The 22,838-nt window shown below is 40.9% G+C and overlaps 1 long non-coding RNA gene across 1 annotated transcript in view; it reads right to left on the bottom strand.

The window, feature by feature from the left end:
• Window positions 1-9,869: 9,869 nt before the first annotated feature.
• Window positions 9,870-22,838, bottom strand: part of LOC142829926 (uncharacterized) — a 98,470-nt gene continuing 85,501 nt past the window's right edge. The window contains exon 5 of the long non-coding RNA XR_012904857.2: window positions 9,870-12,050. This is a non-coding gene — a long non-coding RNA (uncharacterized LOC142829926). The remainder of the gene's footprint in view (window positions 12,051-22,838) is intronic.

Here is a 22,838-nt window from a genome sequence, read left to right as displayed (position 1 = left end):
CCCTCACCCCCCTGCCAGCAACAGGCTGCCCCCTCCCCTGAGCAACAGGCTGCCGAACAGCAGACAAAAGCAGCCTCTCTGCCCCTCCTCCCCTCTATACATGCCGGGCTCCTGGAGTGCAGCAGCGTCCCCGGGGCTCGCTCACCTGAGTCCTAGAATCCACCTCCTCCTCCTCTTCGGCCGGCTCCTCCGGCCTGCCGGCTCCAACTGGCCTCTGCCTGCAGCAGCTGGCCACAGGAACAGGGATCCCACAGAGCTGCCGGGCAGAGGAAAAGTGCCTCCCCACGCCCGTGCCCCCCCCCCCCCGCGGCCTCGCATCCTGCACGCCTCCCCCCTCCCACCCTGCCAGCAACAGGCTGCCCCCTCCCCTGAGCAACAGGCTGCTGAACAGCAGACAAAAGCAGCCTCTCCGCCCCTCCTCCCCCTATACATGCTGGGCTCCCTGGGCAAACAAAGACTCCACCAAAACAAACAAAGTGCTGGCCTCATTGTGTTAGCAAAAAAAGGACCCTCCTCCTAGAACCCTGGGTGGTGTGTGGAAATAAAGCTATTAGCTCAAAGCATGGTGCAGAGCTGTTTGGTATTTGATGAGTTATTCCTTTAGTCCTGAGTTTGTCACAGGGACAGAAATAGATGTGAAATCTTCTGAACAGGGGAACAGACAGCAAAACAAACATTAGAGGGGAGTTAACCTTTCCCTATGCTATCCAAAACTAAAAAAATGTTTGGCTAGAGTTTCCCCTACAATATGTACCAGTTCCGACTTACATACAAATTCAACTTAAGAACAAACCTACAGTCCCTATCTTGTACGTAACCCGGGGACTGCCTGTAGTTTCTTGCACCTAGCTCAGAGCTTTTCCTCAGTTCATTATTCTCAACAGCTTCTCCACTGGGAGCTGTCCCTGGTTCTGCCAGCCAGCCAACCCTGACCTTCTGCCTTCTGGGTCTGGGCTGCAACTGAGATCTCTCTGTCCTGCAGATTCTTCTATAGTCCTTCCTGGCCCCATGAATGGCTGGTTTCTTTCTAGCCACTGTAGCTAGGGCTTCTCTATGGCATTTTTGGCTGTAGGGCCTAGCCCCATTATAATGAACAATAGGTCAATGAACCATAGGTCAAATTCTAACTGACTACACCTTTACTATTCTGTTTCTAGAAACATTTGGTTAAAATGCAGAGATGGTTCAAAGAATGGCAGACCTCCATTCCACAAAATCCTTCCTCATTTTCTCTCTTCTCCTTAGACATGTGTGTCTTGCCCTATTTTATTACCCTAACACAAGCCTCAGCAAAATACAGCCAACAGAGGCATTGGGAAACCCCAGGCAGGCTCCCCTGCAGCCCCGCACGCCACTGGTCAGAAATGCAGCTGCAGAGCTCTGTTTCTGTTTTAAAACTGGAGGGAAGGTGTCACATTACTGGATTTTGAGGGGAGCAGCCAGATTGCTGCTGCACCCACAGTTGGGGGTGTTGGCCCCAGAAAATGGTATAAAAGGGGGGCCATGTGGGGTGTTGAATAGAAGCTCACTGCCTGCTAATCCTATGTATGCTAGTCATGTGTTTGTATAATGTCCGGGTGTGCAATTATAAGCATGTACTTCTATGGATACTGAATATTTCCCTGCATGTGGTTGAGCATTGGGCAGGGCCCGGCCTATGGACATGCTAATCAGCGAGGCCCTGTGGGATAATGGCACTCAATGGGCCAAGGACACACCTAAAGAATGAAGGGTGACTCATAACTAAGGGCTACTAGCAGGCAACACAGGAATAAGGTGGACCAGGTGACTTGCTATAGCCAAGAAGAGACCAGGAAGGAGAGATAAATAGGCCATGTGGTGGTCTCCATCTTGGTTCTCAGCTCAGCACTTCATCCCAGAGGCAGCAGTGCAGGGATCGAAGAGCCGGAAAGACCTATGAACCCATCCTGATTCTAGGATGTGCAACAAGAACTTTTAAACCAGCAGCTTTAACATCTCTGCTAGAGCCTGCATCGAGGACTGGGAGATTCGATGCATGTAATGTATGATTCTTTAGCAACCTTACTTTCATGCTTTTCTTTCTTGTGATAATAAACCTTTAGTTGTTAGATGCTAAAGAATTGGCCCAGCGTGATTTGTGGGTAAGGTCCAAAGGATAAATTGATCAGGGATCTGTGGCTGGTTTCTTGGAACCAGACAGAACTTGTTCGGGGTAGGTGGGATTGGGTGCTAGGACCCCCCCCCCACCTGTGTATGAGGCCCGGGGCCATCTGGGGCATGGATATTGCTGAGGTGTCTGAGGGGTTTTGCTCGGGAGGCTTCAGGCAGGCAGCTGAGGCACTCTGTGGGACTGGTTTGTGGCCTGTTTGGAGAGGTCACCAGTCTGGAGGCTGTAAGGAGCCCCGAAGTTGAGCAATTCGCCCTGAGCAGACGCCCTCAGTTGTGCCCAGACACGGCCCGGTCCGTCACAGGAGGGGGGAAGTTTTAGGAGTGGCCCTACTCCCAGCACATTCCCATTGGCCGGTTTCTGGCAGAAACCAGCCAATGGGAGCTGCTTGTTGGAGTAACAGGCAGCTAAGAAGAATCACGCCTCCTCTCCTGGGCTCAGTTATTCATGAAGCACATGCCCAGGCAGGCAGGCAGGCAAGTTTGGAAGCTGACAAGTAAGTCTCTTGGCCACAGCCTGCTTCTGGTACCCCAGCCCTTTCCTGCCCCAACTCTTTGCCCCCTCCCGCCACCCTCAACATACCCAAACCCTCTGTCCCTCTCTTAACCCATACCCCCTCTCAGATCTGGCACCCCAATCTCCTGCCCCAGATCACAATCCACTCCTAACGTAGGTCACATTCCAAACCCTGCACTACAGTCCCCTGCCCTAGGTCACAACCACCTGCTTCATCCCAACTCCTTCCCAGACTCCAGTCTCCCTCCTGCACCCCAGTCCCTTACCTCAAGCTCCCTTCTGCACCCAACCTCTATTCCAGACCCCACAACTCCATTAATACCATGGAAGAGTGTGGCCCTCAACCACTTTCTAAAATCTTGGAGTGCCCCCCCCAATCAACAATTATTGCTCAGCCCTGCCCTAACATATGATGTTTATGGGTTTCTTTCTTTGTTTTTTTTTTGGGGGGGGGGGGAGAGAGAGGTTGAGCTTGAAGCTTTGACATGTTTGTTAATACAATTGTGTGGTTTTCAATCTCATGAAGCATACTGTATTTGGAAATATATACAAGCTATAAATCATTTACCTTTTAGTACCTTTCAAAGTATGCTTTTTTATGAAAATCAATTAAAATTAATCACAAAAAACTGTGCAGAGTGAGTGCACAATTCATGAAAAATGTTACTATATCTTGTCGTGTTTTTACTGCCACTTTGCACAGGTGTATCTACTTGTATAGCAAATGCTCCCACTCCCTCAAGATTCAAGTGGAATCACCTGTTGTGTAATACTTCCTATTGGAAAGCAGGAGTCCTGAGGCCATTTCCAAACATGGATTTCCTACGTTCCTCCAGAATGTTGCTAATCCACCAACTCATCTTTAACCTTTCATTTTAATTTGCATTTCATAAGCCACATGCTAATTTGGCATGGATATTTCCAATCTGGATGCATTAAGTAGTTTACATGTTCTTTGAGCAGTCTGCCCACAGTCTCCAGATGCTCAGGAATCTGAAATATACTTCTCTTAAGTCTGACTGGATCCAAGTGCAAGCTTCATAGTGCTAGTAGAGCCCTTACCATATGCACTGAAACCCAAATGCTGTACCAAATCTGATTTGAGAGCAACAATGATTGATTTAGATATTGTAACAAGGAAATAAGGGTATTGATACAGCGTCTGCCAAGGAATATATAATCTATAAAATGTGTGAAATTTTCCCTGAGACTAGAGATATACAAAATCTCCCTTTCTCCCAAATTATAAAACTACTAACATTAAAATATTTTATTAAAGATATAACCATATTTCACATTTCCAAGGTAGCAGGAAGTTCAATAGAAGAGCAGATATTTAATCTACCCAGCAGAAATAACATTTTTAATGGTTTCAAGCTACATTTACAGCAACCCAGAGTTTTAACCAACTATTTAAGACTCAATGGTGGGCCCAGTAGCACACCATCGGAGGGAATTAAAGGGAAGAAAGGATCTTAGTTGCTTCAGTAGGTTACCCTGCATCATCCAAGCCAATTGGGGGATGAAAACTCAACCTATGTTGATCTGATGTTTCATATTTAACAGAGGTAGATGTGCAGTGGGTAGATTCAGAGCATTAGTTCTACCCAGCATGTGCAACTGAGCCAGCAAAGACTAATGTAGATAACTCCCCCTCAACTTGGAGCAATGGGGAAGCTGTAAACAGACTGTGACTGAGGGCAGGTCCTCACTGGTGGAATAACTAGAGTTCTAATCAAGTGTTGCTCCTAATTCAAGTCCCGTCCACACACAAAGCCCCTTAATTCAAGGGTGCTAGTGCTTTTGACTCAAGGGCTACGTCTAGACTGGCCCCAAATTCCGAAAAAGGGATGCAAAGCAGGTAAGTCAGCATAGGGAAATCCGCGGGGGATTGAAATATCCCCCGTGGATTTAAATAAACATATCCGCCGCTTTTTTTCCGGCTTGGGGAAAAGCCGGAAAAAAAGCGTCTGGACTGGCGTGATCCTCCAGATTAAAGCCCTTTTCCGGAGGATCTCTTATTCTCTTATTATTAATAAGAGATCCTCCGGAAAAGGGCTTTATTCCGGAGGATCGCGCCAGTCTAGACGCTTTTTTTCCGGCTTTTCCCCAAGCCGGAAAAAAGCGGCGGACATGTTTATTTAAATCCGCGGGGGATATTTAAATCCCCTGCTGATTTCCCTATGCTGACTTACCTGCTTTGCATCCCTTTTCCGGAATTTGGGGCCAGTCTAGACATAGCCACGTTGTTTGGCCCATCAGGGGCTATAAGATACATATGAATTTAACTTTCAGTTGAGATGGGATCATTCAAGTTAACTCTGCAGTGAAGAAATAGCCTAATGGTAAGTCTTCATTTGCAGCATTAAGACAGATGATCAGCACTACAGAGTGAGTGGCCAAACTGCAAACCATATCCATGTATGTCCACTCACTGTGGCCACACTGGTGCCATAACTCACTTGTGTGAAGTGTTAGGATGTCTGAGGTCATGTCTCATGTGTTTTATCACCTCAGTAAACTATGCCATTATATTATTCTGCCTCAGTGAATTGTGGGAAAACGTGCCTGTCCAAGACAAACAAAGGATATCATGGAAATGCACTGAAAGATTATCAACACTTGAGTCATTTAGCTTATGTCCACACTGTAAAGAGCATAGGTTACTGACCCAAGTGTAAGCAATGTTCAGATTTTATCATATACCCCCAAGCTCAGTATCTTGGGAGTATAGCTCTACCATGCTCAGGTGAGACGTTTGTGTGTGTGTGGACCAGAGCCAAGTTAGGGGCAACACCTGAGTAAGAGCTTTTGTTAGTTCTGCAGTGAAAAGAAGCCCCCAAAGTCTTGTCCCTATCCTACTTCCGGGGCACTGCAACTACATGATGTCTCTCTTTCAGGAGAGAGTGCAAGATGACAATGAAGTCCTTAGAAAGCAGCCTCTTCCCTCCAGGTTTTACTTCTGCCTCTTAAACAGATTCTCTTATTTACAGCATTTTTTGTAAGCAGCTGTCAGTTCCCCTTGCTTGTCCTGATTATATAGTCAAATACAACATTAAGTGCAGAATAAATGATTGCCTTATGAACACAATGTCCCAGAAAATAGAGCATTACTTGCATAGAACATGTATTCATTGAGGGCCTGCAAGGCCATTGTGTGATCAGTAATCTGACTATGTTAGCGTATAAGCGAGGGCAGCCATTCCACGGAGCCTTATAGCAGCCTTCCTAGGGAGCACTACAGAAAGCAATACCAAGGCAGCAGAGTTTAGTGGAAGTGGCCACAAGTCATCTGAACATCCTATGGGGCTTTTAAATGGTTCACATTATTTATTCAGTATGGTAATCACCGAATAACAGGGCTGCATTCGGTAATTATAAAATATGAATTGCCTCAGTTTTTGCATCTATGATAAAGGAACAGGTTAGAAGTGTACATATAACCACTTGCATACTCTTCATCTTCATTTTCAAGGCTCTGAAAGGGATAGGAGCTGGATATATATTTTCTCTTCCTTTTATATTTCTTCTTAGTGCCCAATATTCAGCCAGATTTCTTTGCCCCATAAAGTACTGTATCTCTCCTTGTCCACTCGGAATCCTGCTCTTTTATTCATTTCACTCCCTTTACCTGGAACACATTTCACTCCCTTTACCTGTTCCTGTTCAACAAATCTACTCAGTCCTACTTCTTGTTCAGCCAACTGCTAAAATAAACAAGTTTGTTTACATTTACAGGAGATAGTGCTGCCTACTTCTTATTTACAATGTCATCTGGAAGTGAGAACACACATTCACAGGGTACTTTTCTAGATGGTATTGCAAGGTATTTACATGAATGCTATCCTATACTTTAAATCAGTTTATGTATCAAATGACTGGAAGATAGCTGATGTGACCCATTTTTTTTAAAAAAGACTTCAGAGACAATCCTGACAATTACAAGTTAGTAAGACTGACTTCAGTATTGGGCAAACTCACTGAAACTACAGTAAAGAACAGAATTGTCAAATATGTAGATCAACATATTCATAAAGGATCTGGAGAAAGGTGTAATCAGTAATGTGGCAAAAATTGCAGATGATACAAACTTGCTCAAAGCATAAGAGTTAATAGCAATGCAATCCAGCGATAGAGGGCTGTGCTCCTGGAATCAGTTTTTGGAGAGCTGCAGAATTCCTGATTTTACCCAATGAAAGGAAATAAGCAGATACTAGAAGTGAAAAATCTACCTCTCACTAATAAACTGGGGTAAGAAAACGAGATAGTATAAAAACCAGTATCTCTCTCATACTGATGGTCATGCAAACCAAACCATCCCATTAATTAAAACACTGAAGCAGCAATATGATGCCATTAAAAATCTCACTAGTTGCTAGGACCCCCCAGGAGAGTTGCACAACATCTTTCTTTCCATTTCTCTTTGAGGTTAATGCTTCTATGCTTTTTGGCTGCTCTCTGCACCCGTACAAACATACATCCAAAAAGAGAATAGGTAGTTTATAGAAGGCTTTCCTTCTGCAGGACAGGCTACAACAATCAAGCGGGGCGGGGGGGGGGGGGGAAGAAACACTGTGGACACATGCTCTGCTCTGACAGCAAGCAGCTTGCTTTCTCTTGAGAGTAGGTAGAAGTTAAAGAGAGCTATTTTCTACAGACAGTTCACAGCTTTCTTTTTCATTTTATACAAAGTCCCTGTGTACATAGCCTCGTTTATTTTTATTTGCCTACAACGCTCTGTCATTACTTTTGCAATCAAATTTATACAAGCCCCATGGCTGAGATCCAGCAGTTTCATCCTTATTCAGCAAAGCACTTAGGCCCAGATCCTCAAAGGTATTTAGGTGTCTGATTCCCATTGATTTCAGTGAGATTTAGGCTGCTAAATACCTTTGAGGATCTGGGCCTAAAGCACAAGCTGAATTTCCCCTGTCTTCAATAGCTACAGTATGTCCAGAATGATCTGGAAAACTATCATTGCTAGCTTTAGCATAAGAACCCCTGTACCCCTTTTAAACATAGGACTCAGAAAAAAATAGTGTAAAAAGTGTTTGTTTAGGGGACAGACTGTATTTTTGCCTTGCTAAAAACATCACAAGGATTCTTTCTGTGCTCTGTTAAAGCAATGGAACCGCATTTATACTTTGAATTAAAAAGCAGATGAAAGGAGACAGAAAACTGATGCAACCCAAGAGCAAAGCAGTCAGGTACTTTAAAAGGATTACATTTTTTTCATTAAAAAAAGCTGTGCACATCACTAGTCTAAAAACAGGAACAGAACACTGACAGAATTCAAGTTGTGTCATTTGTTCCAGCAGCAAGCTGAGTTCTGCCTTTCCCCTTCTCTCCTCAATTCCTTCTTTTCCCTCCTACGCTGATTGGGTAGGGGAATAGATAGTGGCAAGAATGTAGTAAGGTGGACAATCTTCAAGTCCCCAAAGAGTCAGTGCCACTCTTCTGGAAATTTGCTTTAGCTTTCTGGGTTCATTCTGTGCAATGAGCTTTATATACAATGCAAATTTTATTCCTTCATTTACCTATTTTAAGCTTCAGTTGATTATAAATGTTTAATAGCCTACTAAGATCACTCTGTGGAAACATTAGTGGAATAGTCTGTAGCTCAGGAGTGTGTGTGTGTGTGTGTGTGTGTGTGTGTGTGTGTGTGTGTGTGTGTGTGTGTGTGTGTGTGTGTGTGTTTTAAAGAGAAGAGGGTAAAATCTTAGGAGAATTCCCATACACACATCAGAAGGATAATGGTGGAAGACATCTTCCTCCTGTGGAGGTGAGGCCAGGAATCTTAAGAGGGCAATTAAAAATATTTCTCTTACCTGGGAATAATTCTCATTGGAACTACATGTGACAGCTCTATTCTATTGCCTCAATCCCACTTTTTTAGTAGACTTACACTTCCAACTTTACTCAACATACTCCCAAATTTCAGTAGAAAACTGATGGTGGCAGCAATGAATGAAGGCGGAGAAGCTTCCCCTGCTAGCTACCTAAGCCACATTCATATCTATAAGCAATTTTGTGCAAGGGCTTGCCATTTTGGTCAGCATTGTACAACACCTGGCACAATGGGCTATGAATGGAGCTTTTACATATAACTGCAATACAATTATTTTCATCATAGATGCTGTATTTATTGAGCAACACTACAATGACTTCTCTAAGTGGATTCAGAATGAGCAGAGGTACTAAGGAGCTTCATAACTGCTTTGAAATAAATTGGATGACATTCATCATTGACACAAAGTATTTACTGATTCCTGGGTGGGTTTTTTTCCCTTTTTTCTTCAGACATCCTGAACTAAGAGATTCATGAACTGCTTATTGAATTTCAACAGGCTGTTCATGAATCGCTTAGATGCTGGCTTGATTAAATAATAACAAAACTATTTCCATAGAAATTGGCTCATTATTCGGCTAACTTTCAATATTTTCAGATGACATTTATAGAGAAAGCTACTTGTATTTTGGGGCAATGGGCTGGGTTTGGGGGGTACAACCCTCTGGCATTAACCCATTGAAAAGGTACTGACACTATTTAATTGTAAGAAATCTCCAAGATGACTTCCCAGAATAAACTAAATTGGAAATATATTTTTCAACTATCTTATCTAGAATGAGCATTGTTTATTTGATTGAGTGATGACAGTTAGACTTAACGTTCTTGTTATGACCTAAGTTCCTAAACTATATTGTGAGTGATTTGTGGAAGAATATTTAAATTGTGATTGTATCATTGCTATCTCCTCCTTGCACCTTCATGAATATGCATATACTCAAACAAAAAAGGGGCCATCTAAATGAGCGTAAACTGCAACCAATCAACCAGGAACCAAAAGTTGAACAACTCCTGCAAGGTTCTGAGCAGCACTTGCTCCTCCCAAATAAATTCGATAGTTATTTTTATTTGCTTATGATTTCATAACTTTTTTCTCAAGTAAGATTTATACCATAAAATGTGAATAGCCTATAGATGTTTCACTTTAAGCAACTTTCCAAACCACTAACAACTTACCAGTTTAAATCATTAAGTGCATCATTGATATAAACAGAGCTAAGCAAACATCCAACATTCTAATATTTAAAAAAAATTCTTCTTGGATCAGGAAAAAAAGATGAAATATCAACATTTTTAATGGAAGGAAATATTCAGAAATAATTTGAATCAGAAAGGGGGAAACAGGTTTATTATTGACATGTTTTATTAAAATTTAACATTTTGATACCCCAACACAAAATGATTTATTTTATTTGTTGAACAGACTCGAAACATTTTTTTGAGTCTGTTCAACAAAAAACGGAATCTACTAACAGAGGTGCACTGATAATGTCAGAGTCTATATGGGTTGCAGGGGATTATGGCTTGAGAAACATGGAGGGAATGGAAATTAAATTAAAACAAAATGTTCTTTTGAACTCTGTGTATGTATGGAGGTGAGGGGGATTGTTCTATAAAGGATGGTTTTGAGGAGGGCTCAGACAGCATAAAGGTTTTTGACCATATCGGTCTCAGCTTATGCATTCAGAAATCCCCAACACAACAAAATATAAGCATTTATAATACGTTAGTGATGGACACATGTCAGAAAGTCTGGATGCTGATTGTAAGCTCTCAGACACATTTTATTTAAGCTATCAAGGCTATATCAAAATGTGGAGTAGGCCTGATGTTAACAAAGCAGCTCCCAACAGAGCTACTTCATTCTTCCAACCAGAGAACTAAAGTGGGATTCATGTCATTGCAGCTGAGAGGATTATCACCTATGTACCATCATCAACTTGACACAGTTCATAACATCTGCAAGCTGACAACTGCCAATAAACCAGTAAAATCGCAAATCAATGTAGATTTCATGGGAAATATTTGTGGTTCTATGATGGATGTGTTTGTTTATGGCACTCATATCCTGTGTTGATTGCTTCCACAACCTACCCAGATAGACACTGGAGGTGGATTTGTGTATAAACAGTACACTAGGTTTTGTACTGTATTTTAAAAAATATAAAGTGTTTCTCTATGACGATGCTGTTTTTGAATAAATAATGGTAGTTGGATTCAGCTTGTAGTCTAATCTCTGTGTTAGCAAACCATACCTTCAGCCTCAGCTTGAAAGAACAATATTTATTTATTTACTTACTTACTATTGACTGTGTTTGTGTTTAATGATGTCCAGTTTAATAATGTCCAGTTCTGTTTCTATTTGGTGTCCTTTAGGTTTCGGAGTTCAAAATCTACACAAGAATGGATGCTCTGCACAGAACAGTCTGCCAGCCATATCAGTTTGAAAGAAACAATTTGTTTGCAAATCTGACATTTATGACCTCATGTGCTTTGTTAAAATAATCACTTGCTGTAGTTTTTTAAAAACCAATCCACTTGACTTAGATATTGACTTTGAGACACAATATGTTGGCATGTGCCGCTTTAAAGGCACATTGTCAACCTATTTAAATTCAAACCTGGCATAACTTTGGAAATGTCTATTTCCTTCTAAATAAGCAAAGATCACTATTGCAATCATGGAACAGTAACAAAAAGTGATCATAATATACAGTGATCACTTGAATACAACTAAATATTATTTTATTTATTGCTATAGAATTAGAGCATAAATATGCAAATAAAACTTATTTCCCATGCACCTGAATTACCGATGGTCACTATATACAAAAAATGAACAAAATGTACTTATTTCAAGTATTTTTAGAAACACAGAATAAAATCAATCCTCCCCCCATTTGTCAAAAGATAACATTGGTAAATAGCTACAATTTAAACAACGGTAACTGAAATTAGAAGAGACAACTAAGTGCAATTACCTGATATTTCCTTTGACTGTGTAAAGAATTTCATTTTATGTTTTTAATCTCTTATTGGCTCTCCTATTGCTTTTAGCTAAATCAACTGACATGCGATACTGTCTGTAGCACTACATTTCTATTTGTACATATTCTTTGTTACGGCAGAGATCCCCAATATAAGACAGCCCATATCAAAGCAAAAATATACTGACTTAATGTCTTGCTTGCCAAGCTGCTATTTTCCAGCTGAAGGATACTTTTCTACCTTCTTCCTTAGAGGAAGATACAGTAATTGTCTACCTCTTAATCCCCATATGCTGTTATAATATCCCTTCTGTCACATTACAGTGGAGGAGTAAAGGTACCTTTTTTTTTTTTTTTGCAATTCCTTCTTGTGAATTGTGACCACTCCCCATAATAGCAATAGCCGCTTAGGAGCAACATAGCAAAAGGGCACCAAGATGTAGCTACTAACGAGCTTCCACTGTATAGAGACATCATCAATAATACAGGATAGCAGTGGGTCAAAACTGATAATCAAAGCCAAGCAGATTTCTCTTGCTGTGGAACTGTGCTGCAAAAGAAAGAAAGAAAGATGATAAAACAATGGAGGAATCAACAGAGAAATTTAGCAGGGGGAAATAGGAGAAACTGGAGAAGAGGAAATACAAAAGGGAAAATGAAAGACATGAAGGAAAATACAGGCAGTCCCCGGGTTACATGGATCCAACTTACATCGGATCCCTACTTACAAATGGGGTGAGGCCACCCCGCACTAGCTCCTCCCCCCCAGCAGACCAGGGAGATGCCGAGCGGCTTTTCTCAGTAGACACTTCAGCTTGAGAATAAAGGACTGAGGGAAGTGAGGTGTGGGAGAATAAAACTGAGCTCTGGAGAAATGTTTGGCTAGAGTTTCCCCTACAATATGTACCAGTTCCGACTTACATACAAATTCAACTTAAGAACAAACCTACAGTCCCTATCTTGTACGGAACCCGGGGACTGCCTGTAGTGGTGAAAACAATGAAGGTTTAAACTCAAAAGTAGTCTACTTTTAATATGGAGATATACCTATCTCTTAGAGCTGGAAGGGACTTTGAGAGGTCATCTAGTCCAGTCCCCTACCCTCTTGGCAGGAGCAAGTACAAATTTGCCCAGATCCCTAAATGGTCCCTTTAAGGATGGAACTCACAACCTGGGATTTAGTAGGTCAATGCTCAAAGCACTGAGATATCCCTCCCACAGAGTGAAGTAATGAGCAAAGAAGATGCATAACATGGGCAAGGTAGCGATACAAGATAGAGAACAAGGAAAATTAGACTGATGAACTAGAAAAAATAAAAAATAATAAAAAAATCTTGCCAAATCCCATGCTTATCATAGAAAGGAGTAAGGAAAATGGAGTAAAACTTCACTGAAGTCACATGTTGAACTGTCATCCTGTAACCTTCAAGCATCTCACCTAGTGGCCCCGAAGAAGCAAATATTGTGAGCAATACAGGAGAGCAGCAATAAGCATGAGCTGCCTTTTGACAACAAATTGCAGTTGTGCCTGTTTGCCTGAGGCATCCCTGGCAGCAGAGGGAATGGAAGAGAAATCATGGTGAATAATGAGAGGAGCTGTGTAAATGAACAACATTTTGGTTGTGTGGCTGAATGTTTTGAGGGTATCTGTATTTGTTACACTTTTTAAATAACTATTTGAATAAAATCAAAGTAAAGTTCAAAATAACTTGTTTTAAATAAAAATATTGAAAAAACATCTAAAGGAGCTTTTTCAGATTTTTTTAAGGTGAAAAATTTGGCATTTTTTACACACATTTCTGAATTATTTTTGGTTGATCCAAAACTTGGATTTTTCAGTAAAAATGTTTCTCTTAAGAATTGTTCCCAACTTTTAATAAAACACCAAACTTTTGAAGGGGAAGAATGATTTGGTCTTATTTTGTTTGTCTGAGGGCAGCACACATTAGGACATCAGGACACACACAGCACAGTGTGACAAGAAAAGATCAGGGTGCTGGGGATGAAGTAGGGGGAAAGAGACCTATAGCTGTTAGTGAATTTATGCTTAGTGGCCCCAAATTAAAATTATTACAGTCCTGGTGGAGTCTCTGTTCTAACAATATTTTGTATCACTAGAAATGCTTTGTGGGTGTCCACAATGTCCTAGCCCGGCAATTGCTCATGTGTTTTCAAACACAGTTTTTTGGCTACTTCTCTCCTCCCCCCGCTCCTGCCACTGTCTTACTGCTCCAACTCTGTATCTGGCCAGCATCCACTGGCCATGCAGCTATCTGGCATTGAACAGACTGCATTCATCACTTCTAGCAGCTAAGCATTTAAAGAGACCTCTTTTGAAATCATTATGGTGTGACCTGCTCCATTCGGCTATCTGCCCAGGCTAATATAATTACAAGAAAAAAGACTATATATTCTTGTCAGTGCTGTCGGTTGGAAACAAAACATCACTTGCCTAACTGGCTATAGTCTATATTCATGAACAAATTAAACACTCACTACATTTTCAGCTGGAATTTTATTCTTGATCTTTGAATCTTAAATGAATAGTAAGAGAAAACAACAAAGAATTATACATTTAACATAGTTCCTGTAATTGTGCTTGGGAAATCTTTACATTTTGCCCCCCAAAACTTTTAATCTGTGGTTTCCCAAGCTATTATATTTATTCATCCAAGAGAAATGTATAAGTTACAAAGTGAATGTCAAAATTAATGGAAAAAGTTTTATTAAAATTGTTATTCTATTGCCTAAGTTGGTGACAACACGTAATTTTCTTCTTTGTATCTCTCACTGTCATTTGCTTAATTTATTTTGCACAGCAGCAAGTTGTATTTTTCCATGTTCACTATGGAAAAAGAATGAGCTAACTGTCAGGTGTTAAATGTCTTATAATGCTGACTAAAATGTGTATCTTAAATATCAGAGAAAATCTGAAAGGCGCCCAGCCTGCTCAGATCAGACACAGTAAGTAAAATACCTTCCTACACTGCCTGCCACTTATATATAAGCTCCCACAATATATTACCATGAGTACAGTGCATGTTCAGTATGAATTCTCTGTGGGGGTGAAAGGAAGGACACATTCAAGCATCACAAAATATCAAACCTATCCATTGGCATTTGAAAGGGACAGTGAACTTCTAAGATGAATATGGCATCAACAGTGATGCTGCAGCCTGGTGGAATCATTGTGGTACTCCTCCAGATTAGTAATTTTAAATACCTGACATACTTCTAGGTCTTCTGATAAAGGAGAGTATCCTGCATCCAGAAAATTGTATACACTGGAGATGAAAAACACCTGTTACATGATCTAGTCCAAATATCACTTGTGGAATTAGTCTTGTATGTATTACTGGCATGTGCTCGTCAAGTTTGACCTTCTTTAGTGAAGGGAATTAGACCTTGTTTACACACACAGGTTACACTGGTTTAACTTTAATCGGTTCTTAAACCAATTTAGTTTACCCAGTGCCTATAAATTTACTGACACAAACAGAACAGATATCAGTTAGGCTTAAATCTGTTTAAGAATGTCCACAGCCAAAGTTAAACTGGTTCAACTAAATCATTATGGAAATCACACAGAAGTTATCTAAAAGTGTAAATGTGGCCAGACAAGGCTTTAGCAAAATGAATGCAAAATGAGCATTCACATTTCTATTTAGTCTCTTTTCTAACACTAACGCGACAATATGACCTGCCACCCACAGCAGTATGGCAGTACTTAAAACTAAAACACTGATTAACGTATTGGCTTGGTTTGGTTCAAAAGGCCTAGGACTCCTAGGGTACATCTACACAGCAGGGCAAAAGTCAAATTAAGATATGTAATTTCAGCTACGTCAATTGCATAGCTGAAGTTGAAATAGCTTAATTCGGCTTTTGGTGCTGTCTAAGGAAGATGAAGAAAGAACAGGAAGTTGAAGAAAGAACACTCTTCCTTTGACTTCCCTTTCTCCTCATAAAATGAGGGTTATAGGAGTTGGAGTAAGAAGTCTTTCATCTCAACATTATTTCAAAATAATGGCTCGCTGTGTAGATGCGCATTTTGTTATTTTGAAATAACGTCAGTTATTCCGAAACAACACTGCTGTGTAGACATACTCCTGGAGGCCCCAGAACCTTGGAAATGCTTTAGAAACTCCTTTTTGTGAAAGCATGGACGGGGAGTTATGGCAGCCCAGAACAAATAATGACAGTGCATATTTTGGCATATTCAAAATGCTCAAACTATGCTAATACAGCAAGAGACTCTACTGAAAATTTGCTGGAAGCCACAGAATTGTGCAAGATGGCAGCCTTGTCATCTACAGTTTGTTGAGCTCTCATAAAGGAAAAGGTACACTAATCGCATATGCTACAGGACTGTACTAGAGTCAGGCAGCTGTGGAAAGAGCTGGCCAGAAGAGTGGAAATAATGCTTGGCTTTAGCAACCAAACCAAAATTATCTTAGATTATGTACCTGTGGTGCTGGGTTTAATTTTACTACACAGATTTGACCTCCTGAGGGCTGCAATGATTTTACAAAGATGGAGGAGCAGGAGTATGCTCAGAAGAGAGCAGAGATATTTGGGCCTGTCTGAGTTAACAGCAAATAAAGGAATATTTTTATCAATGTAGAGAGCAATTATATGGGTTTGATTAAAATTAGAATCTGTTTTGAATAGTATCTGGATAAAGAATGCCGAAACAGCTCAGATGCCAGACTTTCATTCCACCCGACTGCTCCACTTTTCCCCTTTCTCTTCCATCACTCCTTGTTTCCCTGTTTGCCTATTTAAGAATGTTTTCAAATATATTGTTACTCTTGGCCTAACATGTTATGTTTGTATAATAGTGTGTGATTTGCTATTGCCTGGTCTCGCAGATTGGGCAAATTGTAAAGTTGCATACCTGCATAACTTGGATAGGCTGAGAGATGTGGGGCACTTTTTTGTTTTTCTATTGTTCATTTCTTTATGAAATTAAACAATTTAATCACAAAAATTCCATTTAATTTAGCAAGTCCACCATTCATATTCTGACTAGGGCAAGTCACAAAAAAAAAAAAAAAAAAAAACCACCCACACCACCCACACACCACTCCAAACAAAACAAAAAACACACCAGGTACACTCTAGTCATCCTAATTTTCTACATGTCTCACCCATCACACAGTACATAAGAACATAAGAATGGCCATACTGGGTCAGACCAAAGGTCCATCTAGCCCAGTATCCTGTCTGCTGACAGTGGCCAGTAACCAGGTGCCCCAAAGGGGGTGGACTGAAGACAATGATCAAGCAAGTTGTCTCCTGCCATCCTTCTCCAGCCTCTGACAAACAGAGGCCGGAGCACCATTCCTTACCCCCGACTAATAGCCTTTTATGGACCTAATCTCCAAGTATTTATCTAGCTCTTTTTAAAAACTCTGTTAGGGTGTGTCTAGACTACATGGCTCCGACAAGGTTTCGTGAGGCATAAGGGAGAGGTCGACAAAGGTTTCTCTTGTCGACCGTGCCGCAACTAGACTGCCACGCTGTGCTGGATCAGCTGATTGTCAGCACAGAGTGGCGGCCATTTTTATTTTAATGAAGCAGGGATTATTTAAATCCCTGCTTCATTGACTATGTCGGGTAAACTAGTTAATATGGCTCCGTCGACGAAGCCATGTAATCTAGACACACCCTTATAGTCCTAGCCTTCACAGCCTCCTCTGGCAAGGAGTTCCACGGGTTGACTGTACGCTGTGTGAAGAACTTTCTTTTATTAGTTTTAAATCTACTACCCATTAATTTCATTTGGTGTCCTCTAGTTCTCGTATTATGGGAACAAATAAATAACTTTTCTTTATTCTCCCTCTCCCCACCACTCATGATTTTATATACCTCTATCATATCCCCCCTCAGTCTCTTTTCTAAACTGAAAAGTTCCAGTCTCTTTAGTCTTTCCTCATATGGGACCCGTTCCAAACCCCTAATAATTTTAGTTGCTCTTTTCTGAACCTTTTCTAATGCCAAAATATATTTTTGAGGTGAGGAGACCACATCTGTACACAGTATTCAGGATGTGGGTGTACTATAGTTTTATATAGGGGCAGTAAGATATTCTTTGTCTTATTTTCTATCCCTTTTTTAATAATTCCTAGCATCCTATTTGCTTTTTTGATTGCCACCGCACACTGCGTGGACTTTTTCAGAGAGCTATCCACAATAACTCCAAGATCTCTTTCCTGATTAGATGTAGCCAAATTAGGCCCCATCATATTTTATGTATTACAATTACTACATTGCAAAATACAGCCCAATGGGCTGGATTTACTTAAGCAAAACCTGGAGCTAACATGGTGGTAGGATTAGGAGTTTACCATTCAGGACAGAGGAGCATTGGCAGAGTGTTTTAGGACAGCTTGCACACTGTAACACCTGTTTGCCTTATGCTACACTGAGGGCCTTAGCATTAGTCATTTACTTTCAGGGACAGTAAATTCACTCACGATTTTTTTAAAAATTTCCATTTAAATGTATTGAGAATCTCTGTCATTTAACAAGTGACACAGCTTAGAGTTGCATGAAATTGATACTAAAGAGCAGTGAGATGCCTTGGCAGGCATTAGCTTTTTTGGCATTATGGAAAGCATTCTTTAAAACATTTTTTTTAAATATTGAGGCAGTCTCTCCTCGGTGCTGTGCTCTGAGATTCTGGTGCTGCAGTCCATGCTAGACGGCCTGAAGGAGATCTGAGAAGAGCTGATCTGATGCAGTGGGAGTGAATGCTACCTTGTTAAAAAAGCATAGCAGCAGCCACCCCTGTTCTGCCAAAGTCTTCAGGAACAACTGTAGATTAAAAACCATCAAGACGTAGGCAGTGAGCTCCCATCCTGAGACTGGCTCCACTTAGGTAGATCCCTTCACCCGTGCAGTGTCTTTCAAAGGTTGATAGGGCTCTGAATAGGTTTAAGGGTACACATGCATGGAACCACTGCAAGCTTGTGCCATGCTTATTTTGTGTATTTATCATTTTGTTTTGTACCGGGGTGGAGCGGGGGGAGGGAGCAGAGGCTGTCACTTTGAAACTATCACCAGCCCCAAATGCTTTACCCTACTTTTACAAATATGAATTCCTTCAACAACAACAACAAAAGCATCCAACATTACTTTGTGGATTTGGCTGTCAGACTGTCCCACCCCTACTGCATACAAGCACAAAGATAATACTATACTGTATCCGGGATTTACACGGCTGTCACAGAGTATATGAGGAGATTATTACTGGGTGCACTATGTAGGAAAGGAAGAACATAAAGACCTAACAGTGGCATGAGAGGTTTATACTTAATTCCCAAATGGATCTACAGACAGGTCTTTCTGGGAATACCTATCTATAAGTTTAATGTGAGAAGCACTAGGTGTCTTACTGGCACCTTGATAATTAACCAGTGGCGCTGCACCTGAATTGAGGCTATGTCTACCCTACAGGGCTTTTGCGCAATAAATTTACAGTGAATCAACAAAACAGAGGGGTTTTTGTGGTATAGGTATTCCTCTTTCTATGAGGAATTACTCCTTTTTGCACAAGAGCTCTTGTGCAAAAAGGTGTGTGTGGATGGGAAACAGGTTTTTTTGCACAAAAACAGCCTATCAAAAGAAGCATAGGTTCCCTGGTGGCCATTCTGTTAATGGCAATCAGAGCTTTCTTGCAAGAGAGCATCCATTCAGTCTAGATGCTCTCTTGCACAAAAGCACATTGCTTTTCTGATGTGTTTTTACAATGTGGATGCTCTTTTGCACAAGAAGTTTTTGTGGAAGATCTCTTCTGCAAAAAGCTTCTTGCGTAAGAAGCCTGCAGTCTAGACGTAGCCTCAGACTCTGTAGTCTTAAACTTAGGCTACATCTACAATGCAGGATTCTTGCGCAAGAACTTTTTGCACAAGAGTTCTTGTGGAAAAAATTCTTGCACAAGAGCACGCCCACACTGCCATGTGCTTTTGCGCAAGAGCATCCATGGCAGTGTGGACACTCTCTTGCTCAAGAAACCCCTGTTGCCCATCCATACATGGCTTTTTGTGCAAGAGCTCTTGAGCAAAAAGGCTCATTCCTCAAAGAAAGAGGAATAACTTGTGCAAAAAGCCATGTGTTCTTACGATTTACTGTACTTTTTCTTGTGTAAGAATGGGCTTGTAGTGTGCACACACTGAAAGTTTTTATGCAAAAACAGCTGGTTTTGTGCAAAAACTCTGCAGTGTAGACATAGCACTAGTTTGACATGGGTATGGAAAATGTGTAGTTATTTTGATATAGCCCCTATAACATAAATGAGGTCTTTGATGAGAACTAAGAAACTTAAAAAAAAAAAAAAAAGCTTGTGACCATGTCCTGATTCAGCACTGCCCTTTTCCTTCAGTGGAGGGAAGAATAATCTCAGTGGTTGGAAGTCACTGGCCCACCACTCCTCATTGCACTCATGGTGCTACTGCTCCAAAAAGAACCAAATGCTGCCAGTCTCTATTCCACATTCCCAGTCTTCCCGGTCTTCTCTCCATTGTTCAGCTGAAAGGAAGGAAGGCAGGGAAAGGAAGAAGAGCATTGGCCACAAGCATTTTTTGCTTTGCTTAAAAGAAATAATTTGTCCCATTAGCCATCACTACATACAGACCATAATAGTGATGTTCGTTCAGTACTCAATATTGATTTCATTGATGTGGATGGCAAACCTCCTATTGTTTTCAATAGGAGTAGGAATAACATCAAAAAATACACTTCTCTTTACAGGGTCAGTACATTAATTTGTCTGGACCAAATCCTAACAATGGTAATATAATGCGTAACAAATAACTAATAAGAGGACTTTCTTTTAGTTATTCCTTTCAGCTTTAACAGTGTTTCTTTACAGATCTCAGTATTTCATTAGTACACACAGACCACTACAAAGATTGTTGTCATTCTGTTTTGCTTTTCATTAAAGTAAATTAATCATGGCTCTTAAAATTTAGAAAGGATCTTCACTTCCAGCCATCTAAGCCTATTAAGTTATCTTAATGGAAGAAAACAATAAGACTGCATCAGCCAGGTTGACATTTATTTCAAATTTCTCGTCTAAAAGCTGCAGTTAACAAGGTCAAAAAGCTTTTGGCGAATTATGGGACTGGAATTCTTAAAATGATTTGCAGTAAGGATTTATTATAAAGCCAAAATTGTATTGTCAGAAAGTAGCAGATATGCAGTGAGTGGGAACAAAACACAGTCCATCTATTTTACATGCTGTCAAGTACCAAAAGAAAGGAATGATTCAAAACGGTGTAAATGTGCAGTTTTGAAATTGTAGGAATTATTTCATATTGAGTCATCCTTTGGAGTGAATAGATTTGCAGATGGCTAAGGTATGAAAAATAACCTTTTTCCTTAAGTGGAAGCAGTATACCCTCCATTTAATTAAATGTTTTGATCAATAGCTTGATAGAAGAATGCACCTGCTGACAACAGAACAATAGACGAGACCATACTGTTGAGACCTGTGCACAAAGGGTCTCCTTTCTGAGACTTCCTCTGTTCTATCCAGATGAGGAAAGCGTAGCCATCGTGGGGGCACCATCTCCTCACACTTAGGCCCGGAGAATTTTCTGCAGGATCAAGGCAGTTGCCCATTTGAGAATTCTTGTCAACACATCTGAAGGGACATACACTGACAAGGAGACAAGATAGTGCTTGAGGGCAGCATGGAACAACAGCATGGATCTGCTGTCTGTACCTCTGGCAGATATCCTGAGATCTGTGAGGATGGACACATTGCAGGGCTGTGTGGAAACAAAGCACTCCTCATGGAAGAAAACATCAAGGAACTGCAAAATCCTCTGCAGGGTTACTGTAGAAGGGCATGATCCAGCCCAGAGTACACACAGTTTTATTTAATAGATATTTGAAAGGTCACATTCCTCCTCTATATTTCTTGTCCATTTCCAATAATCTAGTATCTCATCTGAAATACTGGATAGCAACTGGCAAAAGAAAAAGTACTTTGAAGCTCTACTTTCCGACTTCTCAGGGGCTGTTCTCTATAGCAATCTCTGCGTCCTGCCCCCTGCTGAAAGGAAAATGGGGAAGGATGGAGACGATATGGGCCATATGTTGGCTAAGGTAATATTCCTCCTGCAGCCAAACACTAGCCCAGTGGGATTGCTAAGTATCTTTTTCCTTTTGTACAGCTGGTGAAACTGATGTAGAATGGACCAAATCTTGCAGTGGTACAAAAGATGCCTTTAACCATTTAAATGAGAGCAAATTAGGCAACAGAGAGGTGTGACTGAACAAGGTGGAAGCTGTTGTCCTGCATCTTGATGTAGACCTGAGCCTAAATTATCACAGTCAACAGAAGGAAGTGAGAGACAGAAAATGGGGGCTGTAGCAAACGTGGGCGTATGACGATGTAAGTGAACAGAAGGTCTTTTCTTAATTACACTGGTTTCTTATGGAATAACTCCACTCAGCGGAATACTTTTGGATGTCAGCCGATATGACAGAGATGTGAATCTGGTTTTGGGTGTTGAAGCTGCAAGGGGTAAATTAAAATAGATCGCTACCCTGCTCATCCTGAGAATCTCTTGCCATCACAGCTGCCATCAGAAAGGACAGTCAAGCCATCACCTAGTGCTCAGCTGTGGCTGCGTTCAAAATTCACTCTCTGGCACAGAGCACCCAAGGCCATACAAAGGATGTGCCTACTACGCAGCAAGTTAATGGCAAAGAAACATTTGAGTGTAGTACTCAGCACTTCACAGCCAAAAACGTACCAGGTCACCAAGACAAGAAGAGGAGACTGTTAGCAAGAGGAAAGTCACAATGCAGCAGACAGTAAAACAGCTGAAGTATAATGACAAACCCAGAGACAATGAGAAGACTATAACTGGTCCCTGTAGAGACTCAAGTGGCATGTGAAGAATCCATGGTATTGCCCAGTTAAAGTACAATTCTGGACTCTCCATGTTCCTAAGTTAAAACAAATGAAATTTTCAGACTGAGGCATTCTGGAGAATATGAATAACCTCTTTATGGACATGAGATTAAACTGCACGGTTACAGAGCTCACAAACAGTTATCATCCCTAGGTCTCTGTATACAGAACACTATATAAAACATTGTACTTTAATCCCCCAAAGCTCCTTCCTCAACACATAGCTTTTCCTTTAGTTTTTCCACTCTGGTAGTTTTGAAGAACACCAATCCATACTAATACCACCTAGTTCTTCTATTGCACTTTTCATCATTGGATCACAAAGTACAGTACAAAGGGGATCAGTATTTGCTCCACTTTACTGGTAGAGAAACTGAGTCATGGAGAGAGGAAGTGACTTGCCCAAGA

This window comes from Pelodiscus sinensis, chromosome 1 (assembly GCF_052426305.1).
Source record: "Pelodiscus sinensis isolate ZL-2025 chromosome 1, ASM5242630v1, whole genome shotgun sequence".
NCBI classification, from domain to species: Eukaryota; Metazoa; Chordata; order Testudines; family Trionychidae; genus Pelodiscus; species Pelodiscus sinensis.
This window is presented reverse-complemented; position numbering and strand designations above follow the sequence as displayed.